This window comes from Nannobrachium achirus (genome assembly GCF_963921795.1).
Source record: "Nannobrachium achirus genome assembly, chromosome: 5".
NCBI lineage: Eukaryota > Metazoa > Chordata > Actinopteri > Myctophiformes > Myctophidae > Nannobrachium > Nannobrachium achirus.
In genome coordinates this window covers 45,822,490-45,829,244 of record NC_137814.1, presented here as the reverse complement: position 1 = coordinate 45,829,244, position 6,755 = coordinate 45,822,490, and positions in this window count along the sequence as shown.

Genomic DNA, 6,755 nt, shown 5'->3' with positions numbered 1-6,755 from the left:
ACATTTCATTTTTTATTGTTTAGTAGTTTTGGCATTTACAAGACGGGAAAAAATTAAATGCTTCTAACATTATAAGATGGGGCAAATTAGCTTCATATTCAATGAAACATTTCAAATTGTTGACCTAATCTTTGCTTGTCACAGAGACTGTGACAATGTCCTGTCATAGTATTGTGGCATTAAAAGACACGTGAAATAGACTAAATAGATGGTTGTAGCATATTTTGCTGCCTGTTATCTTAAAAGTGATTATGCTGTGAACATTTACAAACAGAACAAAAAAAACGTAATTTATAGTGGATTCCCTGCCTGTTCAGTAATGCTGAAAAATATATCATATGTTTTGGTCCAGGAGGCACAGAGGGGTAGAGTTCCGGCCCACCACTGTGGAGAACACCGTTGCATCTGGCCGGGCCAAGCGCTCCAACGAACACAATTGGCTGTGTTCACAGGTGGAAAGCCGGTTGGGGACCGATCAGCCTACAGGTAGGAGGGATGAAATGGGTGGTGTGTTTCTCTGCATTTCTCACATCCTCCTGGTGAAACTCTTCTCTATCAGGTGAAAAAAGAAAGTGGCAGCCTGGCGAAAACATGCGTACTGCAGGAGACGTATGGTTGTCAGCGTTTCTAAAACTCTTTCATGTCAAGGAACGCACCCATCAGAAAATATGTTTTGCCAGGGGCTCCCATACAAGATTGGTGTTGTTAAAACGTTTAAAAAAGATTCCACGTTTTTCACATTTGTTCAGAGTTTTTGAAAATGGTAGATCTACAAGCTCTCAATGATACAACACATTGTGGGCTTGTAGAACGGCTGTTTCCAAATAGCCTATGTAAATAGGGTTAAAGTGATTTAGATGCCATATTAAGTAACTTTGCTGGGGTCCACCTGGAGCCACCGTAAGGACCCCTGGGGGTCCCTAGAGTTCACTTTGAGAAACACTGGTCTACATCCTCCCCAAGACCAACAAATAAGGATTGGCGATGAAAGGGACTACAGACACACATCGATTGAATACTTTGTTAACAGTTTGCAAAAAGTACCGAGGTACAGTTAAATTATGCTACGATGATAACACAAAAAACACTGAGGGCTTATTTCCAATGTTGGATCCGGTGTATTCAATTAATCAAGACATGTAAAGACATACAATTCTATACAAGAAATCATCAACATTTAAAGATTTATTTGGGGGGCTTTATGCCTTTATTGATAGGACAGTAGACAGGAAAATGAGGAGAGAGATGGGGAGTGACACGCAGCAAAGGTAATCGGGAACGGTATTCAAACCCGCGACATGCTGTCAGGCTGGCATTGCAGCCTAGGGTGCCCAGACCACCACGACGGCGGCCCAGGCCAGAAATCATCAATATTTAAAAGTATATTTACTGAAAACCGGGCGGTAATCTATTTTGGCTAGCTAGAACAGTGGTTCTCAACCTTTTCAGGCTGGGGACGCCCCCCAACCCTGACAAGCACTTGGAGTTGTAGGCATAACATTTAGTTTGACATTTATAAGAATGAATTCATCCCCATGTTTGTGCTGAATCTGGGGGATCTGGAGCTCGCTCTGATGTTGTGACCATAATCGTTACTCACTTTTTTTTGAAGTAGTTAGACAGGTACTGGCCCCTAGAGTAACCTGAAAACCAGGCCCATTGCATGTTGCGTCTACCCTGAGCCATCCAACCCTAGCCTAATGACAGGGGTTAGGTAAGTCCCAGGAGTGAGCTTAAGTAGTAACCTGACCAGTTTGTTTTGAGATGTCTGAGGTTTTGTTTTTATGCCTTTGTGGTGCTAGAAGAGTACCATGAGGTGCATGCATAGTTAAATGACATTGGATGAGTGCTCCAGCTAGTGTCCTCAGTGTATTCCTACTGACCAACGAGGAGATCCTGCCCAAAAATCGTATTCTTTGATTGACTTTCTTTTTGTTGTCATTTTATCACCGGAAATGTTGTTATCTAAGATAGCTAATCTCTTCTTTCCTTGAGATAACATTGTCACCCACACTGATCGTAAAGTCTGTGGCATTACTGAGGTTATTCTGAACCCAAACGGAATGGATTCAGTTTTACCTATAGGTTTAATGATAGTTTCTTATCAGCAAGCCATGTGCAGATTTTACAGAGCTAAACGCTTTTTCAACCTGCATGGGGGAATTGGCATAAGGACGAAATAACTCCTGCACATTTACAAGAGCAGTCAATCGATGATTGTAACATTTGTTATTATGTTAACCTTACGTGCATTCTCTAATGGAGCTGAACGTTTTCACACTTTAATGACCCGGTTCTGTGCTAGAAGAGGGGAATAGTGGTCTTTTTGCCTTAAGGTAAGAAGCAGAAGCATCCCATCCATACAGACAACAAGCCCAAACAGATTAAATGTCTCGCTCAACAGCGCTGCCCTGTAATTACTGACCTGCATTGTACGCCACCCAAGGCAGCCTCTTAAGCATCTCTCACACTCACCATGCACGCACACATGCACACGCAATTGTGTTGCTGTAGCAGACTGATTTCATAATTCAGGTCAACAGCGGGCCTTAGGCATACAACCGGAGCGTTCCCGTCTTCATTTGTGTGAGAGGTATAATACCTCTGATGTGCAGCTCGAGTGCTTCACAGGTTTAGACTGATGTGTTCGCCTCAAGGAACGGAGCCCCTCTCCAAACAGGCATTCGTTTTTTGTTGTGTGACTCCTACAAACAATTTTCCTTTAAGCGAAACTCAAATCCTGACATAGTCAGGATTTTAAGTCAGTTGTGCTCATAGTATGAAAATGGTTCATTCTGATTTTGATCTCATTCTGACATTCAATTGACAAAGCAAGTTTTATTCATATCTTCAATCAATAAATGCGAGAAATCTCTGAGTATGTGAGTGTGTGTATGTGCCCTACGTATCTCGAGAACCGCTTGTCCCACCGGCTCCAAATTCGGCACGTGCGTTCCCTGCCGCAGCGCGGAGTGCAGTGCCCGGCCTCGAAATCTCCATATGCGGAGCTGATGTCTGACGTCAGGCTGTTCCGGAACCGGCACAACCGCTGACTCATTCTGGCATCACTTCTACTGAGTCATTCTGACATCACTCCTGTGCAAATAGACGATTCCTCCACACTTTCACTTTGCACTCTAGGTCAAGTATGCAGAGCTGATGGACACTGACAGAGAGATATCTCCATATATGGGCATAAATGGACACAGATGGTCAAAACGGGTCCTATGACAACAGGTATAATGGGGTTTGCATTAAAGGGTGGGGCATTCATTCCCTATTTACATAGTTCCCGAGTAGGCCGGTCTCCGACTAGACATATGTAAATTGTATGCATGGGTAATAATAAGAATAATAACAATAATCATAAAAATCATAGCTTAATTAATGGGTCTAGAGCACTAGGCCGCCTGGGAAACAGAAGGTCCCCGGTTCGCGTCCCGGTCCACATGTCGAACTGTCCCTGAGCAAGACACTTAACCCATGACTGCTCCCCAAGGCACTGCCCCCGTAGCACCCACTGATGCTTAGGATTGGTAAAATGCAGGTAACACACAGTGACAAATCTGGTAGAGGAGGGCGGAATGTATTATATAATAATATGTGTCCTCTGTAGTTGCTGTTGCACATACATAGAATTTGTCTGCATGTACGCAGCCTGACTATTGGTATGCAGTGCAGTAGTATCGTGAATGCTATTGGACATCCTTCAACCCCGTTTTATACTTCATCGCATGACAGTGTTGTGCAAAAATAGTGCAAATTGACAATCTACAAGCTTAGAATGCTTTACAATGCGACACGTCGAGAGCTTGTAGATCTGCTTTCAAACATTCTAAATGTGTTTTTGTATACCCAAATTGGCATGTCAGGTTGAAAGTGGGTAAGTGATTGTTATATTATACATACAGTATTTAAACAATGAAAAGCTTGTGACTAAATAATAACTACATTGAATACATTGGAACACAGGTTCTTCTTTCCATTTCTTGAAAAGTAATGGTTTTGGATACTATATACGGTTTCTGCCTGACAAGGACAACAACATACTGTCTTGTACAGTATGTGATACACAGTGTTTCTGACATTAAAGAACCAGAAGAAAGGAAGACATTTTGATCACACGAGCCCCATAACACAATTCTATTTAGAATGAAACAGCTGCATGCAGCAAAAACAAAACTGAGAATACTTTACTGCTTGTTGTCAAACAACATAGGCGATGCCTAGGGATCATCTGGGCCATAACAAATGATTTAAAGTGACAGAATCAGGTCCCATTAAAGATAATATTGTTTTTGATTTGTCTAGGCTAATTTGAATTGGTTTGTTCAGCATAGTCTCTGAGGAGCAAGCGTCGGTTTTCTTTTAAAAATGGAAATCAATTAAGAGTTAATGGCCTAGAGCTGCAATAAAGACCACATTGATCCCAGCGTCCCACAAATGAAACCTGAAATCCAGATAATGCAAACAAAAGCCTCCTGTTTTATGATTTTCATGGTTGTTAAAGTATGTAGGGAAAAGAAGGGGATTATTCAGAGCTTGTGAGTGGATTTCATCCCCTGTTCCTCCCATTGAACAGTTCACAAACGTTTCCATGCCAGGGTCCCCCAAATAGCCCTTGGCTGTGGTCCACTTAACGTGTATTGGCTGTTTTCATTTGTTTGGTCATTTTTGATCGAGCGGTGGTCAACTGCTCCTAAGAGTGACTTTGTCAGTTCCTGTCTGTTACTGTCTATGTCCGTATCATGAGCAATACCGCTGGTGACCAAGTGGCGCTGTTGCGTCACACACGTGAGGAGCTCAATCAGCTGAGACAAGGTTGACGACCACTCGTGGCTTGGGAGCTTTTGGCTATGCTGAAGCTTCATGGCAGTGAACATTGAGTGTAGCAACAAGATTTTCATGAAATACCAAGAAGTGTTTATTTTTTATATTTACACACACACACACACTCTAAGCTGCAATACCGCTGGTGACCAAGTGGCACTGTTGCGTCACACACACACGCACACACACTGAGCTGCAATACCGCTGGTGACCAAGTGCCGCGTCTTGCACGTACGCACGCACGCACGCACACACACACACACACACCACCGCTCACTTCAAACTTGGTTACATTTTTAAAATAATATTTTTTTTTATTAACTTTTGGGCTTTTTTATGCCATTATTGATAGTACAGAAGGTAGACAGGATATGGGGTGACACGCAGTAAAGGCCGTCAGGATCGGGAACCCACGACGTGCTGTCAGGTTACTTTGGAGACTAGGTGCCCGGACCACTAGGCCAGCTGACTGGGCCGCAAATAAAGACATGTTTGAAAGAGTAAGTATGTAAGTATGTCAGATTATTCAGAAGGACTCAATTGCAGAACACAACAGGCTGGAGGCAGGATGAAGGTAACTCAGTCTTTTAATTAAATCCAAAAAGCAAGAACAAAAGTCAATACCAGAGGTATATCAGAAAATAGCAAACAAGGCAGGCAGGGGCTAGGCAAAAGGGTTAGTCCAAAAACAGGCGGTCAAACTCTTAGTCCAGGAACAAACCGGTAAGAGCTTCGAGCTGGAAGTTACGTCAATTTTTGAAATTCACGCCATGTGAAAAAGGCCACTTATTTTGTGTGCCGGAAGTTTTGGCGTCCGAAATGTCACGGCAAACTATCTAGTAGGGATGGTCCGATCAGGTTTTTTGGAACCGATCAGCGAGCACCGATCACAAAAGTTTGATCACCCGATACCGATCAATCACCGATCCGATCAAGTTATTATTTATATTTTCTAAATGTTAATGTTTTAACTTTAATTCATTCATTCACTCATGAATTCATTTATATATTTGCCTTATAGTTATTTACCAGGATTACTATGTATTTATTATCATAGCAGTAACTAATTATTCCTTCAGCACTGTGGAAATCAATACCCCAAAATGGCCTCAAGTGGGCATACTGAACGGCTGGTTGATCGGATGCACCGATCGGATCGGATCGGTGAATTTACCTTTTGATCTAAACCACCGATCATCGCCGATCACGCTTTGATCGGCCCGATCCGATCCATTGCCGATTGATCGGTAACATCTCTACTATCTAGTAATTTTTGCTGAAAGTACCAGGAGAATACAAATTTTGACAAGCAGGTGAGTGCAAGGAGCCAATAATAACAGTTAAAGCATTGTATTTGGGATTGAAAGCTTCACCTTGCATAAGGGGAATAATTATTAGGCTAGAATCCATAGCTTATTGCATTCGAATGTATATTAACCAGAATTCTATTTCTTTCTCCAACCTATACGGCTGTGATGAAAGTTGGAAGCTTTACCAACTCAACGAGCTGCGTCATTAGTTTCTCGTCGTTGTGTGATGATTAAAAGTGTTTTACAGAGCAGCGAGCGAGTCTGGTCATCCATCGTTTACGGTGCCGCGTGAAAGAAAACACAGCTTTTACAAGCCCACAAGTGCAACGTTACATCAGCGATCCTTTCTGAACCTTGTTGCATGAAGAATAAGTCTTGTAACTTGTTAAATCCATTTATAGGGTTCAGGGTGAGAGAGAGAATGGGAGACAGACAACGAACCGAAGTGACTCGAGCAAGCTGCCAGTGTGGCGCCGTTGCCATGTCTGCTAATTATAAGCGACTCTTATAGGCTCCTGCCCATAGACCCGCCCACTCTCTGAGCGGACTGGTTCTCTTGGTCTGGTGGTCTGGTGCTAAAGTTTCTCTAGTTTAGGCAGAACCAAGCCAATGAGA